Genomic DNA, 24,860 nt, shown 5'->3' on the forward strand with positions numbered 1-24,860 from the left:
CCCAGCATTTTGCTAAAACTGGGAGCATTGGCAAGTGGCTGCCTTGGCAACTGATAGCAAATTAACTTTTGGTTAGCCTACAAGGCATATTTATTCTGGGCCTTTCAACTTTAAATGAAAGCATGGATCATCTGAAAATGTGTTTCTTGGAAATGGAAGAATGAACAGCTGTTTCATGCTCCTTCTTTTAAATCTCTGAGAGTTGGAGCTCCAGTCATAGGCAGCTTTAAATAACATTTAAAGATGGAGCAAAATAACAGCCTGCAACTCTACTGTGATTCCTGTGCAGAGCTGATCTAAGATATTGGAAGTTTAAATGAGCTGGCAGCCTTTTAACTCAGTGGTGTGAATTTTGATTTTTTTTTTTTTCCCCTTCATAAAAATGATATGTGAAAGCTTATCCTTGTGTTGTTTTCTTCCTCTCTTTGTTTTCATAGTATCATAGATGATTCATTATAAAAAAGATTTTTTTTTTTCCTTTTTGGACAGTTACTGTTTATTTTTAACCACAAACAAGATCTTAATTTTTAGAAATAAAAGATATGTCTCTGGGAAAGCAAATCTTGTGTGGATAGGGAATGACTTGTGAACAAAATGGTTAATAGTATGATAAATGTTAAATTAAGGAGGCTGAAAAACTAAAGATGCTGTTAGCTTTGGATTTATATCTTCTCCCTAAAAGCAGTCCTGCCTAGACAGCAAAATTTTAACTTTCATGGTTTTATCTATTTGTGCTGCCACAGAAGAACATTCAAGAGCAAGCACAGGAGAGCAACCCAGACAGCTCAATGAAATTATAATATTTCAGACCTGTTTGGCTTGTTATGGCTTCTCTTTGTTGGACCTTTACTGAAGATTGTGATGCATTACTTGGAATAAATACCAAGAAATCTTCTCTGTTCAGTGATTCATGGATACCTGACCTCTGCCAGCAATTTTCAGAGTGATACTCTAAGACAAACTGAGACTTGCATCCCTTTTGAGCCTCTTGTTCAACCTGGGCCATAGCAAAGCCAGATTTGTGCAAATTTTCAAGGACTTACAGGTCAAACTCTAAAGCCTGGTGTGTAAAAAACTCATCTGAGGAAGACTGACATTTCATTCTTGTCTACTCAATGTTTAATACAGTGATAAGCTAATTTTAAAACATAATCAGAAATCTCTGTAATGTTTCATAATTAATTCATATTCTTTTTGAACATCCTTACTTGAAGAAGCTCTTGCCTACCTCTTCATCCCCCATATCCTTAACATTTTTTTTTTCCTAATTATTCAGTAGTCTAGTTCTGGGTAAGCTTGGGAAGCAAGCCATCAGTAAGATATTTTTTCAGGCTTTTCTAATGTGTTGAGATGTGAAAATCAGTGTGAGACTGTTATAGGACCTAAATATCTCACTCTCTAGAAAGAAAAAAGTCTAGTTTCTTATTTAATTGCATTTTAACATAAATGGTTTTCACAAATTATACATTTAGAAATGAAATTTGACTTGTCAAGAGTCCTCGTTTCAGGTGTGATTGGTTTGGACATTCTGAAATTTATAGATAATGTGTCTTGGTGTTAGCTCAGCAAAGACCGAGGACAAAGAGCTTTTGTGTTGGATCTGAAGGAAGATTTCACCTGAAGTCATAAGACCTGTTTCAGATAAATATTAGGATGATAGAAAAAGAAATATCTTTTTTTTTCTTTCCCAGAAAAGATTTCTCCCTAAGCAATACTTTGACCTCAGCATTTATTTGCCCTAGCCCTTATTTATTGGAGACAAACACAAACAAATTTCAGTGTTGCATGCAGGGCTGTTTTTGAAAGAAGAATTTTAGAGCAGACCCAAAGAAGGGCTGATTTGACTGTGTCTTCTCCAAGAGTCAGAAAATTCCAGGGCATGCCATGAAATGTAACAACATGGAGCGAGTGTCTGTGTGCAGCCTAGGATGGAACACACCAGCCCCTGTTTGACATTCATACCGTGTCCATTGATGCAGTCTGGGAGTACCACACAGGAACATGAAATTGCTTGTCTTCTGCTTTTCTGTTCCTTATCTTAACTGTATTTTTCACTCAGTGGAGCACAATTACCTGACCACTGTGAAGTAATAAAATGACAGTGTCGGTCACCAGTAATTAAACTTCTGCATAATTGTTACCGAATAAAAATGGAATTTTTCTTTTCAACTAATTTTTTTTTCCTCAAAAGCTCATATTTAATGAAATCCAAACCATTCTATAAGAATATTTTTCTTTAGTAATATTAAATGAAAGAAAATGTTTCATATTGGTTTCTTATACCATCACCCACACTATAGAACACTTTTCCATTATTATAAAAATGGAAAAGTGGAATTTCCATTATATAAAAATTATATTATTTATGACTGTATATTATAGTGTAAAAAAATTTTCAAAATAAAATTCTGCAGCTATGTAGAAATTTAATTACAAGATCAGAACTGAAATTCTGATTTTTTTGTCTGTTTGTTGTAATAAAACCCAATAATAACAATTATGAATTAACAAAAATATCTCAATTATTTCATATCTCATGTCAATATTATGCACCGTACAATCTAATATATTTTGTGCTGTGACTGGAAGAAGTCTCACACGTTTAGGCTCTGGGAGATTTGACTCCTCCACTATCTGTGGGTAGACCAAAACAGCAGAGCACAATAAACCCAGAAATTTTCTTGGAGATTGAAAACTTCTTAGTACACATGATCGAGGAACTGATGAGAGAAGAAACACTGCCTGACCTTATACTTGCAAACAATGACCATTACATGGTTGAGCTCAGCATCTGGAGAGGAGGAAACTGGGAAAAAAATATCCCAAGGATGAGATAGGGGTGGGTTTGGAAAATCCAAAACACACCTGGAGCTGAATCTGATCAGGGGAGTGAAAGAAAGCAAGAAAGAGCAGGGGTTGCTCAAAGAGGTTGCAGAGTCTTTATATTTTGAGATATTAAAAACCCAAGCAGATGTGGGCAACCTGCACCAGCAGATCCCTCTTTGGGCATGTGATTTCAACCACATGATTTCCAGAGGTGCCTTCCAGCCCCAGCCCTTCAGTTTCCATGAAATAGGAGAAAAAGACACTTTTTCACAGTGATTCCTATTCCAAAAGTGGTTTATTTCATATTTCTCTTTAATTTTCTTAATCTTCCAGCATAAAGCCTAGCTCTAGACACAAAATTCTCCCTACCAAGAAATCATTTCACCTCTCCAGGGAGCCTGAATCTAATTCATAACACCAATTCACAGGCACATCAGATTCTGGAGTCAACTTGAAGAATTATTAATTAGCTTCCAAACTGTATTCCAGTTTTTGTTCTACTTCAGAATTTTCTATTTGACATTAACATTTTATCCATCCTACTTAGTTTATATTTCTTGTTTTATCTGTTCAATTTCTTATGAGAAAGAAGGAAAATTATCTGGCAAACCAGTCATTAGATGTTAAAGGAATGTTGAAATATCACAAGTTTCACCATATGGATCAGTTCCAGGTTAAATAGCATGTCTTCAATGGGTTTTCACCAGACTGAGATGATATTTTCGTCTCTTAAATGATGTGTAGTATTCAGATCCTAATAGTAAAAGTCATAAAGTGCAAATTTACAAATATTTATCATAGAATCAAAAAACCAAGGACAGATTTGGATGGGAAAAGACCTCCTAGATAATGCAGTGCCAATCCCCGTGCCATGGGCAGGGACACCTTTTATTTTCTGACCAGGTTTCTCAAAGCCCCATCCAACCTGGCCCTGAACACTTCTGGGGATGGGACAGCCACAGCTTCTCTGGGAAACTTGTTCCAGTGCCTCACTACCCTCACCGTAGAGAATTCCTCATATCTAATCTAAACCTAGTATCTTTCAGCTTAAAACCTTTCTCCCTTGTCTTATCACTCCATGCCCTTGTAAAAAGTCCCTCTCCAGCTTTCTTGCAGTCCTTTTAGGCGTTGAAGGTATCATAAGGCTTCACTGGAGCATTCTCTTTTCCAGGCTGAAAAGTTCCAACTCTCGGATTGTCACAGGAGAGGTTCTCCAGCCCTCTGATCACCTTTGTGGCCTTTTCTAGAGTCACTCCAACAGTTCCATGTCCTTCCTGTGCTGGGACCGCAGAGCTGGACACAGCACTGCAGGTGGGGCCTCACCAGGGCAGAAGAACAGAACCCCCTCTCTCACCTGCTGCCCACGGGGCTTTGGATGCAGCTCAGGACAGGTTTGACCTTCTGGGTTGCAAGTGCACATTGATGGGTCATGTTGAGCTTCTCATCAACCAACACCTTCCAGTACTCCTCCCTGGGAGTGCTCTCAATCCATTTTCCTCCCAGGCTGCACTTGTACTCTAGATGGACCCACATCATGGCAAACATGCTAAAGAGTGGTTTAATTCATGTTGTATCCTCTGTAAATACCTCAGAAAAATTCTTAAAAAAAAAAAAAAAAAAGAGAAAATCATCTTAGGGATGTTTTAGAACTATATTTATATCACAGTTTTAAAGTAGTTACAAAACTGTCCTCCTGGAATGCAGTGTACCAACTCACTTATTCAATATTCACTGTAATCTAAAATATGCAATTTTTGAGTAACTCTTTTCATCCAGGGCTTTCTTCTCCTGAGATCCAGTGGCTCATGCATTTCATGCCAGTCAGAGATTTTTCTGTTTATCAAATAGAATTCTTTTAATTTATGTGATTCATTGAAGAAGAGAAAAAGGTAAAAGAGAAAGGTAAAGGTAATGGTAAGACAAAGGGAAAGGGAAGGGGAAAGCTAAAAGGAAAGGGAGGAGCAAAGGGAAGAAGAAAAAAAGAAGGTCAAGGGAGGAAAGAGAATGAAAGGAAATGGAAGTGAATGTGAAAGGTGGGTGTAAGGGACAGGGAAAAAGAAAGGCAAAGCCATGCTTTAGAGAAACAGCTGAAACAAAACACTGTCTTGACACTCTGACTTGCTGTTTCTCATCCCAGAGCTCCCTGTTATCTGAATCCAGAGGAAATTGAGATGTGCCTGTTTACTTTCTTAGGATTTCAATAAATCTTTGCACTGAGTTTTTATTTTTATCTGTCTCCTCTTTTATCATCACCCTAAATATGTAGCAGCTGATGAACAGTTTCTAATTTCAATAACCGTATTACATCTTGTTTTCTTTCTCCTGACAGCTCTAAGAATGATTTTCAAACACCAAATCTACAGAAGTCTCCTTCAGTGTTTCATCAGAAAGATATTATTTTGCAGAGTGAGTCCAAATAAGCAAATAATTAGTCTGTAAGTACATAACATTTACTATAAACTAACTAGAGGGTTACATGTTACTGATATAAATTCATCCATGTTGTTATCAAATAGTTCCACAGGTGGCTGAAGATATGAATTTGCATGTTTAGCTTTTTATTTTAATTTTTTAAATTTTTAATTTAAATTTAATTTTAATTATTTATGCCTGATGATTATGTACTAATTATACATGCTATTATGGAAAAACTGGCAAGTGTTAAAGAAGCTATTACTATATAATTATAAGTAGATGCCATTTGATTTTATGATTATTTGCACCATATGAAATAGCAAGTTGCCAAAAAATAAGATCAGGCTGTCAGGCTGGTCTGTTACATCAAATAATTTTGAATTTTTAGTAACATACATTCTCCAAACAAACCAGGAACAATTTTACAATTGTTATGCAAAGACACAGACATCTGGGCCTCTTCCAGTTGTGCAGTAAGTGCCACAACGCTTTTATGTGAGGTTTGTTTCACTCTAATATTATCCCAAGGAGAAATAGGTTTGTGTAGCCTTTTCCCTTTTCCTCCTTCTCTCCTTTGGTTTATTTGCTCATCAGAGACAACAAGTTTTGTTCTTTCAGCTACGAATGGGAGTAGTGATGCTTGTGACAGGCCAAGGATCCTGCTGGAGTTTCTTCCATAGCCTGAGGACAAGCCAAGCAAGGACCTGTTTCATTCACAAGTGACTGACAGTGCCTGAGGAGAGCCAGAGCCAGCTGTGGATTTCAAGTTCAAGGTTTAAGTGTCTCTCAAAGGAGCCAGTCATCTTTTGAGAACATTTTGAATAATCAAAGGTCAGAAAAAAAGGTTTAATACATTAAATTCTATCGAATAGTATTTTTTTAAATTAAGTATGTCTTCTTAAATTAAAAAGACTAATCTCAGTGGGATAACAAAAAAATTACTTTATCATTTCAGTGCTAAGCCAAAAGCAATAAACCAAAAATTTCATGTCATCCAAAACTAAAGTCCATGTATGCATGGATCAGTGCTTTTTTTCCCTGCCAAACCTGTGATATTTGAATGAGGAAAATTATTTTGTATAGCTGAAAGTGCAAGAGTTAATAGATAAACATTTATAATAAAAATCAGGAGAAGAAAAAGTGAACTCTAATGTGCTAGTAATGGTCCATGGTGTTCTTCTTGAGATACTTTAATAACAAAGTGAGAAATCCAGTCCTCTACTCATTTTTTTCGGGGAGTGAAGTCAACCTCATGATCTCAAGTGACAATGAAGTTACATAAGTTTCTGACTCAATTAGAATTTAAATATTTCATAGCAAATGGGACAGAGTCATTAGGAGAGATTGAGGGACACACAGACACTTGGGAAGGTTTTATGAGGACACAAGAAAGATTGTTTCGAACACTTCTGTGCTCAGACAGAGGACCTGCATAGTGCTGTTACCAACAGACCCAAATCCATAAACTGGAGAGGTTTAAGGAAAGTTCTTGGTCTGTCCTGTCAGAGCTGTTTTGCTTTGTATGTCTGTTTTACTGTTCATTCTGCAGTGCCTGGTGGTGGTCAGAACACCTGTTGAGGGACAAACAGCCCAGATACCCTTTTCAGGCAGTATTTGATGAAAAAGAGCAGTTTCAAGAAAAAAATGCAGAACTGTTGGATCTCTCTCCTGAGGGTAATGGTAGGAGAGCTCCAGACCATTTAGGGAGAGCTAGGACTGGTCCTACACAGGACATTCAGTCACCAGATAAAACAGAAATAAAGTCTGCTCCAGTACTTTTGTGAATTCAGCTGTGTGTGGTAGATAGGGACAGGCGAACGGAAGATCACGGGATGTGACGGAAAGAGAGACCCTTCCCCCCTTCTCCCTGCCTCACGCTATCTACTAACTCCAAAGCATGTGACCACACCTGTCCCAGTAGTTTTCCACTCCCGACTAACCCTTGAGACCCCACAACCCCCCTCTGACGTAGCAAAGACCCCCAAGACTATTTAAACACATGAGATAAGATAATAAAGGCTTTCGATCATCCACCACATTGGTGCCAGCGTCTTTTGTCGATAGCCTGAGCGGTCTGGACGGGCCGGACCGCCGTGCTGCCCCTGGAACCAGGTCGCCCGTTGTCTTTTATAAAGGCAACAGCTGTGAACTGTATTAAGGTCAAATTATCAAAGTCATTTTAAGATGTCTATAACACCATTGTTGGTCAAAAAATTTATGCTCTGAAAAAAAAATAAATAAAGGTGTTCAGATCTATATTTAGCAGGTCTTATATTATAACTGACTTAAAAGCTTCCTTTTTCCCTGACTCAAAAGATATAGGGGAAACAGTGCTACCTTACTGTAAAGGGCATCTTTCTCTTGAATACTCTATTTGTCATATTTAAGACAGTAAAAACATTTTAATATGTTATTCATCCTATGGTCAAACAGATTCCTGTCTTTTGCATTAAATAGTAATTATCCCTGGAGGTTGTCACTGAATGAAATGGGTTATTTTCAAAAAGCATTCACTAATTTTCATTTGTATTTTGTACAGTACTTTGCTATTCCATATGAAGCAGTTTAAAAAGCAGTATTTCTTGGAGCAGCAAACAGCTCCAGCTCCAGTTACAGTCAGTGAGGGTGGTGGTGAGTTAACCCACATTATAGGGTGGTCTTCGGAATATTAACCATATGGGCCAGGTAATTAGACAGGGCAAATAATTTCAAAGGAGCTGTTTCAATTTAGATCAATTCAAGGTCTAATGTGAGGGGTGTTTTCACCTGAGTGAAGTCCTCGAGCAATACACACCCTTTTGAGTAAGTTCCTTCTGCTGATGCCTTCAAGGCTGTGATGTTGAGAAAAAAAATAGAACATTAATATCAACAAATCTATTTTAAGAAATTACAGTGTTTTTTCTTGACACTGTTATTACAGTAAAATTGCTCTAACATAAGGCCATGTTTATAGAGGCAGAGGTGCTTAATATTATTTCCACAAGCAATTCATAAGATTCAGAGAGAGTCTCAGGAGAACTAGTTATTTTTATTGTGTTTGATGCACGTAGTAACATTTCTTTTTCAAGTATTTTAGGCTTCTTACTGAAGAACACCACCAGAAGTAGTGTTCAGCGTTATTAAAAAAAAAAAAAACAAAACAAAACCAGTGACTCTGTTTACCTCATTTGTGCTCTGCATGCAAGTCCCCCTGCTAGTCAGTGCAGAGGAAATCATGTGGACTGGAGTCATGATATGTTGACAGAGGGGAATTATGAAGCCCATTTTCTCCATCTCTAGTGGTTGTTAATGTTTTATGAAGGGAAAAGGAACATTTTGACATTTGGTAAAGACAGTTTCTAATTAAGGTTTGGATTGAACAAGGCACTTAAGGTCTAATGGGACTTAGACACATGCCTGACTGGAAACCTGCCCTGCTCTGTCCCAAATTTTCTGCCTAAACACAAAACCGCAGTGCCAGGTTCTTTCTTACTCACTCATCCTCTGACCCCACAAGCTTTTCTCTCAGCAGCTTATCTCAAGAGGCAGGCTCAGGGGCCATTGCTATTCTGTGAGTGTTGCCAGGTTTTGTTATCCACAATCTACGCAACAGGAACCCAGCACAGCCAGAAACAGCACAGAAAACAAGAGCTACTGGACTGAGCAGTAAGACCAAATTGCTCACTGAAGGCAGGGCTCCTGCTTATTTGGGAAATATATCAACAACCAGGTTGCAGGCTCAGCCTTGCAGACGGTGGAAATGCAAAAATGTCTGGTTGTGCAGCTGTCCCTGGTGAGAATATTGCTGAGCAGACTTTTCTAGTGCTCAGTCTGGAAGATGAATAATGTCTTTAGGTAACATAAGTTATCTGTGGATTCTGGGAGATTGCACTGACCTGTTTACTCTTTAGGGTGCATTTTTTCATGTGCTAGCTTGCAAGTAAAAGAAAAGAAAAATTTGAATGGAGTCCTGTTACCTTACTTATCTAGGCTCAGGGAAACAGGGAATACAGAGCCAGAGAGAAGTCAAGATAAACTATGAACTATGACACAAAGTTGAACAAAGTGAATGCTCCTGCTGATGTGTTTTAGGGAGAAGAACGTAACTTTCTCACTTCTTTGGAAGAGTTGTCTCTGATATATACCATGGGGAATTGGGCTCCAGATATTGGAGTAGATTTTTGTTGCAAAACTGTACATTCCAGACATTTAAAGCTTTTAGACCTTTACAAATTTTAGCTTTAAGCCAATCATTTGGCTGTGTTTCTCACTGGCTGACTTGCTGTATCTTCTCTCTCAGAATAAAGATAGGCCTGAATAGACACTCAGAGGTACTTCACTTTTTCCTTACTTTGTTCTTTACAGAACTCTGAATTTAGAGATATCTGTCTGGGAGCTTGTTTTATAAAATGTAGTCACTCTGCTGTTCAATTTCCCTGCCATGACAGTGAGATTGGTAGTAGAGGATCTTTAAAGCCCCTTCCAACCCAAACCATTCTATGATTTTATGATAATTGTATTTATTTAATCTTTGACTTGATGCATACTCACAAATTAAAACATTTTTCCATTCCAAATTCTAATGCCTATTATATTTAATGAATTTTTCTTTTTTATTCATCTGTCATTTCAGAAATGTTAATGGTTTGGTCATTCACATGGACATACAAGATCTTTTTCTCACAGTAATTATAAATATAGTAAAATAAAATTCTCTCAGTTGTAAAGTTTTAATTTGTGTTAGTAAAAAAGATAATATTAAGAGAACATGTCCCATAAAAGTTTTGCAACTCTGGAATATTATAATGATCTCAGATTGTTTTCTGGTCATTTTAATGGAAAAAAATTTACAGTTTACTGCTCATCATTGAAAATGTCATCCTGTTTATTCCATAGAAAAGAGGCATTTGAAAAGAGACATTCTACAGTCTGATGTTTACAGGATGAATAGAAATGGGAGGGAGCTTACAGGATCATATTTTGTGAAATGGAAGCTCAAAGAAAAAAGAACAAAAAAGTAATCTATAGCTCATTATGTCATAATTAACGGACAGAGTTAATGTAGGAAATCTAATTACTGTAGAACATTGTACTGTCCAAAATTACTCTGAGCATCTAATGTTAGACATGTTTCCCATAATGTGAGGATCTATACTTCACAGGCATCTGACAATTTGGGCAAAAAGGGGAAGAGATCAAGAAAGGACCCACAGAATGAGCTACTTGTTCAGGAATTACTAAGGACAAGGTTTTAAAAATCCTTCCCTTTAAAGAATCACCTGCAGAATCCTCAAAATAGAGAGATAATGAAGTATCCTTGGAAAGCAAATTTGTCTTCTATTGTTTCAGCTGAATCATGATCTTTAAGCTCCTTTCAATTACTTAAGATTAGGATTATAATTAAGGAGTGAGATCTAATATTAGAAATATTTTATAGACTGCTCTGGGTATGAAAAGGCCTTAAAGATCATCACATTACAACCCCCTGTAATGGTCAGGGATCTCCCATTCCAGGCTGTTCAAAACCCCATCCAATCTGGCTTTGAACACTTATACGGAGGAACTTATGCTGCAATGTTTTGTTTTATTGCATACTCTTGCTTCTTCACCTCAAACACTTTACAAATTTGTTCTTTGGTAATTTTCAAATTCTAAAGCAAAAAAAGGCAGTTTTAATTTCCCATGTTATAACATAGCTCACTTCTTCTAGGAATACTTTTCATAAATTTATGATATTTTAAATTTTCAGATCTTAACAAAATTCAGATCTTCTATTAGAAAGAAATGCCATCAGAATTTTTTTCACCAATTCTGGCCACTAGTTTTTTAAATTGTAAATTCTGTCTCTTCAGATGAGTCTGTACCTTATAGCACAAGCCACTCACTGAACACTGCCAGCAAAATCATAGCTTTTCTGTCAGGTACACTGATACAATCCTAAAACTTTCGGTTCTGCTCTCTACTGTCTCTGTGGGAATTGTCTTATTGTTGAGTCACGTTCACTCAATATTGTTCATGCTCTAGGGACTATTACATATTTTGTATGTATATCAAAATAGCAAGATGCATCTCTTTTTTTTTAATCTAGAAGTGCAAATAAAACCAATTTTTTTTTCATGCAACATAAAATGTGAAGGATATGGGTATCTCTGCTAGGGGACAAAAGATTAAAAAAAAAAAAGGAAAAGTTCTTATTTAATATATGTGACCTTAATGACATACATTACTCTGTTTGGCTTGCAGTTTACGGCTGCCTGCAGGTCTTCAGCCATAATTAAAAGAGATGATGTTTTCTCAGTCTGTGTTTTTAATCCTTACAGCTTCAGGGTGCTCATCATATGGAAAGATTTTTTTTATGAGGAAGAGAATTCAAGCCTTAATGGTGATAATTTTTTATTTAGTACCTAAACAAAAACAAAAACAAAAACAAATATATATTCTGCTTGTTTGCTTGTTTGGTCCATTTTGGGGATATAGAGAATAAATAGAAGCTTTAATAATAATAATAAAGTGATTTCACAGTAAGAAAATATATGTAGTATTGAGATGGTTCTGAAATATTTTAGAAAAAAAATCCCCAAAACTAAAACCAGCAGACAACCGTCAAATGTGGGCAGAGGGAATTTTCCTCAGGTGAAAGAGTTCCTTCCTTCTACACCTAGAGCTAATAAAACTTGAAGGGAATATTTTTCAATCTGAGGCCTTTTACACTACAAAATTCAGCAGCAACCTCGAGTAGGTTGGGAACTCCTGCACTGCTAAATCATCTTGAAGGATTGGGCAAATGCATTTTGCAAGGTAGTGCAAGATGTTCTTCTGTGCCTTAGTTATTATCATCAGGTGAACAGGGAAGGATCACAAGGCAGAAACAAATAGGAATGCCAAAAAAAAAAAAAATACATATGAAGTGATAAGAATTTTCATTGGAAAGACGTTGTCCTTAATTTCTGTGATATTCTTCATATCTTCTCCCTGAACAATGTCTGTCAACAGTCACACTTTACACAGGTTTGGAAAGCTCTCACCAACTGTAGCCTCAGACTAGGTGAGAGCCATCTGAATAAATTTTGGAGTTCACAGAGTAGGTCCTTCCATGAGGAAAAAAATCACAGTCATTCCCTTTGGAGTGAACAGCACTGTGACAGCACAGACAATGCAGCTGAGGATCCTTCTGAAGTATCTTTTCATGCAGGGAATCTCATCTGAAGTTGTGGTTACTGTATTGACTGCACTTCTAGACTTCCCTCAAATATAATGGGAGACCAGATGGCAAATTTACATAAAGAGACATGCAAGGAAATGTGATGGGGAGAAAAATATGTCCCCACAGTGGCATCTGGTGACACTTTTGTATTTTAGAGGTACCTCATGTGACCACCAGCTGCTGCTCCAGAACAATGTAGATCTGCCCTGAATCCAATGTCACACTGGCCAGAACCATGCAGAGGTCCTGAACTTCCTGTTAATTCAAAGGGTATTACATCCAGAAGTGTTAGGTAAATTGTCTTAATTTAGGCAATATGAGCCTGACATGTTATTGCAAGAAAAATGTCCACACTTCGACAAGCTCTTTACATAATGTAGGCGCACAAAATCATGGTTTTTGGAAAATAGGGGAGCACTTTCAAGAAATTCCACATTATACTAATCCTATTTGTCTAAACTACTGTGACCATTTTATTTCATTTAATGAAAAATAATGAACCCAAACTGTGGTAAAATAAGAGAAAAATACCTTTACTACGAGCACAGATACTCTAACATTGCTTTGAGACATTAAAAAGAGTCTTGTCTGCACCAAAGGAACAGAATTCAGCAAGAAAGGAAAAAAAAAAAGACAAAAATAACCTCTTGTTTATAACCATTCAAAAAATAAATGTACCATTTCTTTCTGCTTAAGAGGACACATCAGAAAAGCCAAACATTAAGAGATAAGCCAACTGTGATAGTTGTTGGAGCTTCAAAACTCAATTTCTTGACTGATGGGAGCCTGTAGTTAAACCCAGCACAGAAAAACAGAGCTTGAAGAAGAATTTGATGAGGTATAGAAGAGGAGGGTGAAGAGATGGAGGCGGACAGGCTGTATGTAAAGAGAGCTCTAAACAGTATAGAGGGAATAAAAGGAACACAACAGAATCCCAAAACCCAAACAAAAAAACTGAGGATAAAGAAAGATGGAAGCAGTGGCCAGGTGGTCACAAATCAGTTTGTCATCTGTAAGTTGAGTCATTGTAGTCACTTTGGAGCACTGGAGGTAAACGTGTCAATGTAATTCATCAGCTGAGAACGTGGTTTCAAAGACACTTCTTGAAAGATCCCAAAAAAGGCTTTGCTCCAAGTTTAAATGTTCATTCACAGTGAAAAAAAGAACGAAAAAAAAGTGTCAGCAAAGTAAAATACCATTGCTGTGTATAGATATGCCAAATAATTTCAAAGTCCCTGTTTACAATAGGAACTGCAGTATGAGGCTATGGTGTGTCTAGTGATTCTGAAAACACAGAAATAGTGACCAATACTCAAATCACCACTGAACTGTAAGCAATTAGTGTCCCTTCCATGAGAAATGAGGAATAGACAGGAGACAGATTTTGCATGAAGTTACAAGGGGAACTCTGGAGACAAGGGAGGGAACAGTGAGTAGAAAGGTTAAAAGAGAACCAAGACTAATGCAGCTCATATAGGAGTTTAAATGTCTTTTGTGCCATCTGCTGAATGCAGGCTTGTTCTGGAGGGACCCCCACAGCCCAGATTTCTGATGGATAAAATAATTCTGGTAAATCCTGCTCTGCCTAAGTGGTCTGTGCCTGGAAGTTTGCCAAATCAGACATCTCCTTAGTAAGGCTAGAGATGTCAAGTTGCCTGATTTGAGCAAATAATTGTTTATGTAAGTGAGAAATAAGCATCTTCATACCCCAAAGATTTTTTTTTTTTTTTAATTCTGGAATCTTTATTACTGAGCAGTCTTGACAAGCTGTCATCATGCCATCTCTTTGCCAACCATGGGCAAGGTGTTCATAAAGGGAATTTGGGCTCCTTGGTATATCACAGAGTTCAGACAGAGGACTTGCCTCTTTCCATGTCCCTGCTTTGAAACTGGACAATGGTATAAGGGTTTTTTTTTTGAGCAGAGAGGGGCAGGTGGGTTGCAAATTCTATAGCCTAAAAATAACAGCTTTTAAATTGGCGCTGAGGAGGAAGAAAGATGTGACAATAGAACACAAGTGAATATTCTGTAAGAAACTGGAAACTGAAATAAGAGATATGACCTGACATACAGAATCAACACAACTGGCACATGATTTATTGATTATGGCCTGTCATATGAGAAGGCCTCAGCTAGCTGAAAAGCCCAAAGCAAAGTAGTATTTTTCTCTCTATAGGATTTGGCATTTGGAAATTGCATACACTTTGCCTTTACAGTGATTACTCTCTCCACACAAAGGAATATGGGGCTTTGCTCTTCAAGGCAGGTATGGTACAAACTGGGTTATTTTTTTAGCTGTCAATGCAAAAAACAGTGGATTATACTACTGATTCCCACAGATAACTTGCAGAGACAAAAAAAACCACTTGATGCGGATCAAATGACTGCAAATTCTGCATGTATTTGTGAATATGGAAATGATATTGCAAGAATACAGAAAATACCTGCACAAAATAAACTATTCTTTTATCTCTTTTCAATGGAGTAGTTCTGGGTGCATGAACTTTGAATCCCTCTTTTGTGATCCTACCTTCTTTCATGAATTTGGACAGCAAAAATATACAGTCTGTAGCCTTAACCCTAAAACATGACCTCAGGATAAAGAGGTAGCAACAGAGGCCAAAAATATTCACACAGTGAGTGGTCCAGCTTCAGCCCTTTTGAAGTCAAGGGAAATTTGACTTCCAGAATCTTTGATCTAACATCAATAAAATGCAGGAAGCTCAGCAGAGGCCAACGAAATGCTGGAACTGGAACACTCAGGCTGTGAGCAGAGGCTGAGGACCAAGTGCTTGCTCATCCTGAAGAAGAGGTGGCACTGGGGGGCACCTCCCAGCAACCCCCAGCACACCAAGAAGACGGACCCACACTTTTCACTGTGGTGTTTGTCAGAAGGCTGAGAGACAGCAGACCTAAGATGAAAAAATTCAGATTGGATATAATGAGAAAAGTTTCCCCTTAAGGACAGTCAGGCTGTAGATTGGGTCGGCTACAGAGGCTGTGCTACCTCATCCTCAAAGGTTTTCAAGACTCAGTGGAGTAGAGCCCTGAGCAACCTGACCCTCTTGGAAAAGGAGTTTGGGCTAGAGACCTCCTGAGGTTCCTTCACACCTGATTTATCCTGTGATCTTCATACCTAAGTGCTTCAAGAACTCATGATAGCTAAAGGACATATTAGTGTTATGCATACTTACCACATGACTAAATATAGAAAAAACATTAAAAAACATACATAGCTTTTTGTTTTATTTAATTAATCTTAAGGTGTCTGTACCAAAGTTTAGTATTAGAATGTTTTATCAAAATGTACTTGATTGCTAGGAGGGAAGGCGTTCATCCTAATGAATAATCCAATTTTTCACAGAATAAGACAAACTGGTAGGTGCTGGTGCTTGGACATTTGTATGTGGGCTTCAAAGAAGGCTGTTCTTTCTTATTTCTGGTAATGAAGATTTCACATATATAACTGGTATCCTAGAAACTATTGCAAACTGACATTTATGCATCACATATAAGGAAACTAAAACCTTCTTTACATTACCACTTTTTTTTTAAACTTGAGAAGAAAAACAACGATTTGCAATTTTTGTATAGGATTTTTACAGAAAATCTAAGTATTTCTTGGAGCATACTAGAATGTGTATACTACAAATCCAGAAACACTGCTTACTCAGAATATCTTATTTTAATCATTATCTCTGAATGAACTTGCTGGGTACTATGGATTTCCTTGTAAACTGCTAATGGGTCAAAGTACTGATGTTCAACTTGTGTGCACAGAACAAGAAAGGACATCTTATTATCTCACAGTGCAATGCACTGCAAATTTGGCAAAAGAGACTTATCAGGATCCTGAGCATATCTCTACAAGGTTGAAGACATTGCTTTGCTTCCACAATGCTGTTAACTAAACAAACAGTAGCCTAATTAACAAATAGTCAAAGTAATAATTTAAATTTACTTTCTTAGGGGCTCAAACATCATTTTAATGGAGTCTAATTAAGAATACAAATAAAGTCAACAGGGAAGTATTTCACAGGATGCTTATCCAATAAATTTTATGTATTACTTTTTATTTATTTCACCATCTTTTCTACTTACATGTTCTCAGAGGATTTTTTTTCTTTTGAATCCATTTGAGTTATGTAGACCTGTTTTCAGTGTCTACTATTAGTCTGGAGGCTCTCTGTTTGTATGAGTGATTTAATAGCCAGATGATCCAGAGCTGAACACTATCTTATACTGCTGACAAATCTTAAATTCCAGTTTTTGAAATTTAGTGCCTACTTTTCTAGCCAGACCTGCAGACTTGTACTAAAATGATTTCTTAGGAATAGTTCTAATGTATAACCTTTAGCTCCAAAAAGCTATTTCAAGATGATGCAATTTTGCACCACTAAGTCTCACTATAGAAAAGAAAAGTTAAAAAAAATCCATGAAAAAATGAGAGCATTTCTTGATCATTTTTTCAGAGCACAAAGTTGTGAATAACAAGTAATAGGCTCAGTAAAGATTGGTCATTTTTGCTTTATAATTAATCAAAGGATCAGAGACACACCTTAATTACTGTGTCCTTAGCATTTTGAGTCCACATCTGAAAGGTCATCTAGACAAGCAAGGAGAAACTACACATGGGCTGAGACACTATAGAGAGCACAGCAGAATTCATCCTTGGTGTGAAGAAGCAACCAGTGTTATTATCTCCCATCTCTACCTTTTCCTTTATCATTTCCCATTTTTTGACCTCTCTGTATAATTTAGATGACATTCACCCCCTTTCCCATACTCTGTCAGTTTAGGGGTTGAAACAGGGTCAATCATAAATCACATTGTTTTTATTACTTGAGTTTATATTTTTTCAGTCTATATTTGGGTTTTTTTTACTCAATTTCAGGACTGTCAATTTCAGGACTATGCAGTTTCTGGGGTGTGATGCATTTGGCACAGCATGTCTTAGGCAGGCTGGCTTTTGCCTCTGCCTATTTCACCTGCAATTTCTCTGCAATTATCTACTGAGATCTTACTGGGGTCCTTAAGACAGCAGAAATGCCCTGCAATGAGAATAATAAAAGCATTGGTGCAGATTCTGATCTGAGAATCACAGGATACCACCTGAAATTAGTACTGAAAATGATAAATTGCTATGATCCCACATCTAACAGAAGGACAGCAGTCCCTTCTATCAGTCAACAAAAGCCCAACCATGTCATAGTTACAAACAGAACAAAGGCAGGAGACAAATTATTTTTCTTTTTTTATACTTTGTTTCTTTACAGGGATTTAATAATAGAAATATCTGTTGTAAGAAATTGCCAAAAAAAAAAAAAAAGTACTTGGAATTTTTCCATTTAAGGTCCTTGGATGTAGCTAGAGACCAAAATACATGCATGGCTTCAGAACCTCAATTTGAAACTAAAATGCCAAAATATTTCCAGAATCTCTACTCCAAATTAAGAACAATGAAGAGCGAGAGAAAATTCGCAGTTAAAAATATGTATCTCTGGTCTTTGCAAGGTTGACACAGAACTAGTGTGTCAGGGGCTGCGTGGTTATCAGAATAGTTCTCTGAGAATAGTATGTATGATCTCACTGTGCACCTTCTCTGTCACTGTCTACTCCCCCCAAACTATTCTTGGACTCCACAATCCAAATGAAACCTGATTTATTAATGGGAAACAGTCAGCAATGACACTATCTTCTGGAAATATAATGGAATAGGTTTTTGGAATATACCCTGGGTAAGAGCGTGCGAGTTCAGCCTTTATTTGCCAGCAACATGACCGAAAGTTTGAATGTCCCAAAGAATTGATCAGGCATCTTTATAAATACCATGGGGTGCAATCAACATACAGGGAGCCCTAGGGAAACCCAAGTTCCATTTGTTCCAGTCCTCATGTGAAGTGCCAAAAGAAGAGAAATATAGGCTGAAGTATTATATTTATTCCTCCTATTCAGTCCACTTTGGAAATGAGGTCTGTATGCCATACAGCTGAGAGGACACAATATTAATTACACTTTTATTACAGAATCTACAGACAAACTCAGAGGCAATTCCATAGGGCACCATACATATATATGGCACCAGATATCCTCTCTGAAAGTGATTAAAAAACAAATAAAAAAGATAAAAGGCAGCTTTAAATTGAGAGAAGAAGAGGGGCAGGTTACATTTAGTGCGCTACTAAATAATGTTTGTTTTGTGGTGGAAAAAGAGTAACTTAAAACATAACCATTACAACTTATTAACAGGAAAGGAACAGAATTACATACAGACAGTCAAAAATCGAAGAGAAATCTGTACAGAACTAGCACTTTACCCCCAAATACACAACTCTGGTTTTAAAAATAGATTTGCTACCAAACATTTATGTTTCAGTTAAGGAGATATAGATTCTCCTGGTGCTCAGAGTCTGGATGAGTTTACAAGTTCATTAAATCTGTATGTTTATCCAGATTAACTTTTCAGAATTCATTGCATTGCTGCTGCAATCACTAAATTCACTATAAAAATTCATTAAAATGGCTTAGAAAGCTATGCTTACTTAATTGCAGAAGGCTGAGGAGTATTGAAGACAAACTTGCCTACAGGAGCTGACAACTGCATCATTCCAAACACTCCCAGTGTTATCCTAAATATTACTATTCCATGCTCTAGCTTTAAAAAGAAAACATCTATCAATGTATGGTTTTTATTTAATATCCTTCCACTCCAAACAAGGCATAGCCTACTTAAGAAAAAAACAAAACATAACAAAAAAAGTGTAACTTCCCCTTTCAAACAAAATTTCTATAAGGAAAAAAAAATAACACAGCAGGTTTTATTTTATTAGTCTGCAAAACATAAGCAGCATCCTGTATATAGTATAATAGCTGAACCAGAGATTTCAATTGCTTCTGCAGTTCAGTGATTCAAAGGTTTTCTCTCAGCAACACAGCTATGCTTCTCTGAAACATCATATTTATCGTTTTCCTTCATCCTTGTTTCTAGTCTTTAATTGTGGTTGGTCTGATGAACTTAAGCAAATAACTTTAAATATCAACTTAGAAACATTTTCATATTCTGTTTTGATTTTTATTCTCTAGTTTGTCAGAAGCCTGACCCTGCTTAAACACTGGTAATGCAACTCCTCCTGAAAAGAATGAGACCCCCTCAAGTGCAGCTGAACTCACTCCCCTTACTTGTTACCTGCAAAATATCTGGGTAAATGGAGCAGAAGAGATAGAATAACAAATGTTTCTTTATTCCTTAGGTTTTGACAAAACAGTTTTCTTTAAAAAATTGATTTTTCAAAGGAGTCCAATCCCTCACCCTCATCTCTTTGGTGTCTTAGCTTGTACAGCCAGAGAAGCATTCCATTATTTCTATACATGCAAAAACCACATTAAGTTTCCCCCTCTGAACAGTTTTCTGCTCCTGTTTCAGTAGGTGCTGAAGTTACACTGTAAGGTACAATAGCTGATTTATTTTTTTTTTTTTAAGCAGCTTTTACCTGTATAGCTCTGAATAAATCAATTTACTTGACTTTACATTGCACCAAAGCTAATTCACAGACTCATTTCACTTCACAGATCTCTCTTGAGACACTAATCATAACTGCATATTATGTAGGGTCAGTCTTTTGCAGAAGTATTTGTTTCATGAGATTTTAAAAGGCAATGACCAGATCTTAAAAAGCTGTCCAACAAACATTTATTAATTTCTTCCAAATTTGCAGCTGGTGTAAATTGAGATGGTGGCACTGATATGAAGGACTAAATTTACATCCACTGAGAATATGGCTCTTGTAATTTGTTCTTTGTTCCCTTCTGTATGAAGGCTTTCCCAGGTGCACAATTCTCAGCTTTATCTCTAGTTATGGAATGACCAAATAAAGGTCAGAACTCGCTGCCTCCATGGCACTGCTCTGAGAAATAAACCACCTCCTGTTCACACAGTCTACACCTTGTACAGAGTTATAAAACTATGTATATGTTTAATGAAAACTTATAGAAGGATACTTTAAAAATAGACCCTTTAACAGGTGAAAAATGCCTTTATGGATTTAATTTCCTAAAGCTATGATGAAGAGGGATTAAATTATAAAAAATGCACCTTGCACGTGGAAAAGTATGAATGATTTAAAAGACATAAGAATTGAATCTGTGAAAAAGTGAAACCATCATCACTTAATAGACTTTATTTCACTGAACTGAACTAAGCTGGAGTTAATTTGCAGTCCATTCACCAGAAACTGTCTTAGGCAGGCTGCGATGGAAGCATTTCTAGCAGAAGACATAATGAAGTGAAATTGTAGAATTAGGAGAAATAAGGTGAAGGAGAAAATTTGACACACACACTGGCATACATTCCAGGGAAGAAAAGGATTCATCAGCTGTTTTACTGATACTAATAACTTTTCATAAAACACAGGGGGTCTAGAATTCAGGTTTTAATATGGCAGATACTGTACACAAATATTTCCATACATTTGTCCAGTTGCACTAGTGTTTGGAAGAGACTTGGAATCTACAGATTGTACTTCCACTGAAAAAAGACAGACACTAATTAAAAAAAAAAAAACAACTATACAACTATATAACAATAAAATATCCTCCCAACCCCCTCAAAAAATAAGCAAACGGCCACAACAAAACAGATGCAAAGACCAAATAAAAAGAAACACTCCACCTGTACTTTCACAGCCTGAAGCTCTACACCTGATGTCACTGATGCCACACAGATGGGTAAAACACTTTCACTATACTCTATATTTTCATTCCTTTGGTCCTACCATTCACTCATCTTCCTTTCATATTCCTTTCCATGTATTTAGGATTACCACTTGAAAATGTATTCCTAAACAGTAACTGAAAATTATAACTTTTCTAACATATCCTTTTCTCCACTGTTCCCTTAAAAAGTCACAGGTTTCAGAAGTTGAACTTTATTGGAAAAGCACGAGAAATCCACACAGAAAATTAGCCCAAGAAAGGCCAGGTACCTCACAAAATTTTTAATTTGGAAATTACAGGAAAAAATTGATTTTGTTAAATGAAAAACATAATATTTACAAGAAACAACCCTGCTACCATTTTTTCATGGTGCATCATCCTCAAGGTGCAATACTTAGCATGGTATGAAGAGTCAGAGCTTCTGAAAAAGGCAGAAAAAAAGGAGAAATTATGAGATGCAAATTCCAGGGCTATCTCCAAATCTCACTACTTCAATTTCCTTCTCTTGCTAGTACAGTCTCAAGGGAAGGTTTGTTGCTAGAGTCAAAAACTTTATCTCACACCCCTGTGAGCGAATATGCAGAGGGGAATTACAGCTCTTAAGAGCTGTCAGCAACTTTAACCTGTGTCTACAGGAGGAAATGAAATTGTGCCAATTTCTATTCCATTCACAGCAGGAAATTTGCCAAATACCAACTCATTTTGCTCACATGGGCATCAGCCAAGCTTGTGCAGGTCCTTTATGTGTTCACAGGTATGGGCAACACCTAATTCCCTGAGGGAAAGGAATTCTACAAGCCTTTAATGGAAAGAAGAGAGCAGGGATTTTTAATGTAAATTGGTTTTTTTTTTCCTACACCTTCCTCCCACCTCCTACCATTTGTCCTCCAACAAATAGTTGTAACATCTGTGTAGGTAAATCTAGGACAAAATAAAATACAAGGAATTCAACACATTAGAGCAGCAGATATAAGACACTATTTCTCACACATTGCTTTCAGTGTAGAAAACTTTCATAATTTCCTTAACATGTTTCTCAAATTGATATGATGGCTAATTTTTCATTCGTACCTGCAATTTAATCTTAATCAGTCAAAGAGGATAGTCCTGGATGTATACTTAGTGCAAGGTTGAAAGGCAATTGCAGTAAAATGTCACAATAAACATTCCAGCCTGATCCACTTCTCAGTGTGGAAGGTTTTTTTTGCCAAGGTGGAAGTCAAGAGCAACTCCACCTTAAGGAAGATTATCATACTGGAGTAACAACGGTGTAAACAGGAGTAAATTCCTGTTGAAAAAGATGAAACAATTTCAGATTTGGCACTAAATTCTGATAAACATGCTACAGTGCAGCTGTATATTAAATAACCAATTTAGAACAAAAACAAGCCACTAATGCCTACATTTTTCTTCAGATTAATAGGTGGCTGAAACACAGTATTTTTGAAATAAATGACAGGGAGTGTTAGCTTTTGAAACACGTTTCCTTTGATTGTCTATAATAACTGTAGGAAATGAAAGAAAAGTTGTCTTAGATTAACAGAAAAGAATATGCTTTTATGCCAAAGAGATGTTTGACCCTGATGTATATAGGTACAGGATTTCATCTGTTCTGAAATCCATAAAGATGTTTAGATATATAATTCGTGTTGCAGAACAGCTAAACCCAAGCTGAGAAGGAGGTGGAAAGAAGCTACAGGAATGTTTAAATAGGATATCCAAATCCTGAGCTGTATCTCTCTTTCACAGGAGGACCAAAGGATGAAGCCAAGGAGCAGAGGAAATGTGGTTGAGCCTCTGCCTCTGGGCCAAAATCCCACAGTAAGCAAAACACTCTGTAAAAAGACCTTGATCGTCTTTCTAAGAAGACCATAACAAAAGCATGGACCAAACTTTTGTGCTGTGAAGTTCTGTTTTGTCTGAAAACAAAGGAAAATGAGATTCATAAAAATCGAAAAAAACCCCTCAATTTTCCCCTTTCATATATGAAAAAGTGAAAGAATCACACACACAAAAATATCCTTGCTGACACATATCTTTGTGAGACAGGTTCTTTTTTAAGTGTGGTGGTTTTCAGTTCGAAACTGGGCAGAATCACCAATTTAGTGCAGAGTTTTTGTTTGCCAATTTGAGATTTCCCAGCTAACACACAAATCAGTGTGGTGGGTTCTAGTGCTGGCTAAACACCACCGCACTCAGTACAATATACTTACTCATTTCCTGCTGTGAGATAGGATTAGGAGGAAAGTAAAACTTGAAAAGGGTATAAAGAAAAGTTTATTAACAGTAACTAAAATAAAGAATAATAAGAATCAAAATAAAACCTTTAGATAACTTCTCCCTCCTAAAACCTTTTTTTCCCACTAACAAACAATTCAGTCAGTTTATCACCTCTAGAATAATCTTTCTTCAGTTCACCTAGGGAGAGGAATCCCTCTTGTCAATTTACGGAGACTTTTCCACAAGAAAATAGTTCTCTCATGGCTTTTAATTTACACGAATAGCAGCTGCCCAGGAATTTGACATCTTGAAGTCCCTGCCATCCTTCACAGCTTTTCCCACAACTGTGTTTATGGTCCATGTCAACTTAAGGGGTACTATTTTAAGGATGAGCTGTTCAAGAGCAAAGGTTCTCTTTATCTGTCTCTTTGATCATCTCTAGGAACAGAGGTGTTCTTCTTCCTCTTTCCCTGGAGCAGAGGGTCTTTATCACTCTTCTCTCTCTCTCTGTTCAACCTTCTCATGGGATCACAGCTACTTCAACATCTGCTTACTTTATAATGAAGGCCTTTGCTCATATCTACAATTTGAACACTTCATCTCCCCATACTTTCAACAAGTTACAGGGAAAAAGAGTCTGATGTCAATAGCATTACAAGAGGATTTCAGCCCCAAGATCAAGGCATCTCCTCATCCCTCCCATGGGATGACTCTTTCTTCACTGACCTTGGTGTCTTCATGTTGTTCCTTTATGCACTCTCACTCTGTCCTTTTCTCTCACCCAAGGAAGGACTGAAGATCTGTAAGTCTTAACTGTGAGAGTCAATCTGAAAGAGTTAATATCTCGCCCTGCAGATGGTTATGTGACCCTGCCTGGGCTCAGTAACTTGCAGCTGGAGCTGGGGCTGGGCTGGGCTGGGTGGGGAGTGGCTGGGACCTCGGTGGCCAGGCCAGGGCTCAGCTGCAGCTCCAGGGGCTGATGCCTTCCCTTCTCCCTGCCCGGCAGGAGATGGTGCTCAGCTGAGACAGGGGCTGGGCCAGCCTTGTTACCTACTAAGGCCAGAAGGAAAAGAGAACTTCCCAGGATTTTTCATCTTTAAGGTGTATTCACAGAGGCATGTCCAGCTTTCTCAGTGGTTTAACAGATTGTCAGTTCTCAAAGCCAATTACTGATTGGTTTTTTTGTCACACACGGAAGAAACTGCTAGCAGCTTCTCTTCGAAAGTCCCTTCTGTGAATGGCTCCAATACAAAACCAGCACATTAAGTCTGTGTCAAGCTAAGACTCCCAAGGACATTTTGAACTACAAAAAACTCTACATGGTCTTCTATGAAAATGTCTGTTGCCTCTGAGTCGCAGCCATGATGGCATACAGAGAAGGTACAACATTATTCCACATGAAAGCATCTCAACTAACCTCAAATGCAGCAGCCAGATCAGGAAAATACAAACCCTCTTTCTCTGCTGCTCTACCATGAGCTCATCAATCAGAACAGGTATATCC

At 37.3% G+C, this 24,860-nt stretch overlaps 1 long non-coding RNA gene across 1 annotated transcript; it reads left to right on the top strand.

Moving 5' to 3' along the window:
* Nucleotides 1-4,623: 4,623 nt before the first annotated feature.
* Nucleotides 4,624-7,030, top strand: LOC140682544 (uncharacterized). Its single transcript, XR_012054382.1, has 3 exons — nucleotides 4,624-4,715; nucleotides 5,156-5,261; nucleotides 5,860-7,030. It is a non-coding gene; the product is annotated as an uncharacterized lncRNA (long non-coding RNA).
* The last annotated feature ends 17,830 nt before the right edge of the window (nucleotides 7,031-24,860 follow it).

The sequence above is a fragment of the Taeniopygia guttata genome, chromosome 2, assembly GCF_048771995.1.
Source record: "Taeniopygia guttata chromosome 2, bTaeGut7.mat, whole genome shotgun sequence".
Taxonomy (NCBI): domain Eukaryota; kingdom Metazoa; phylum Chordata; class Aves; order Passeriformes; family Estrildidae; genus Taeniopygia; species Taeniopygia guttata.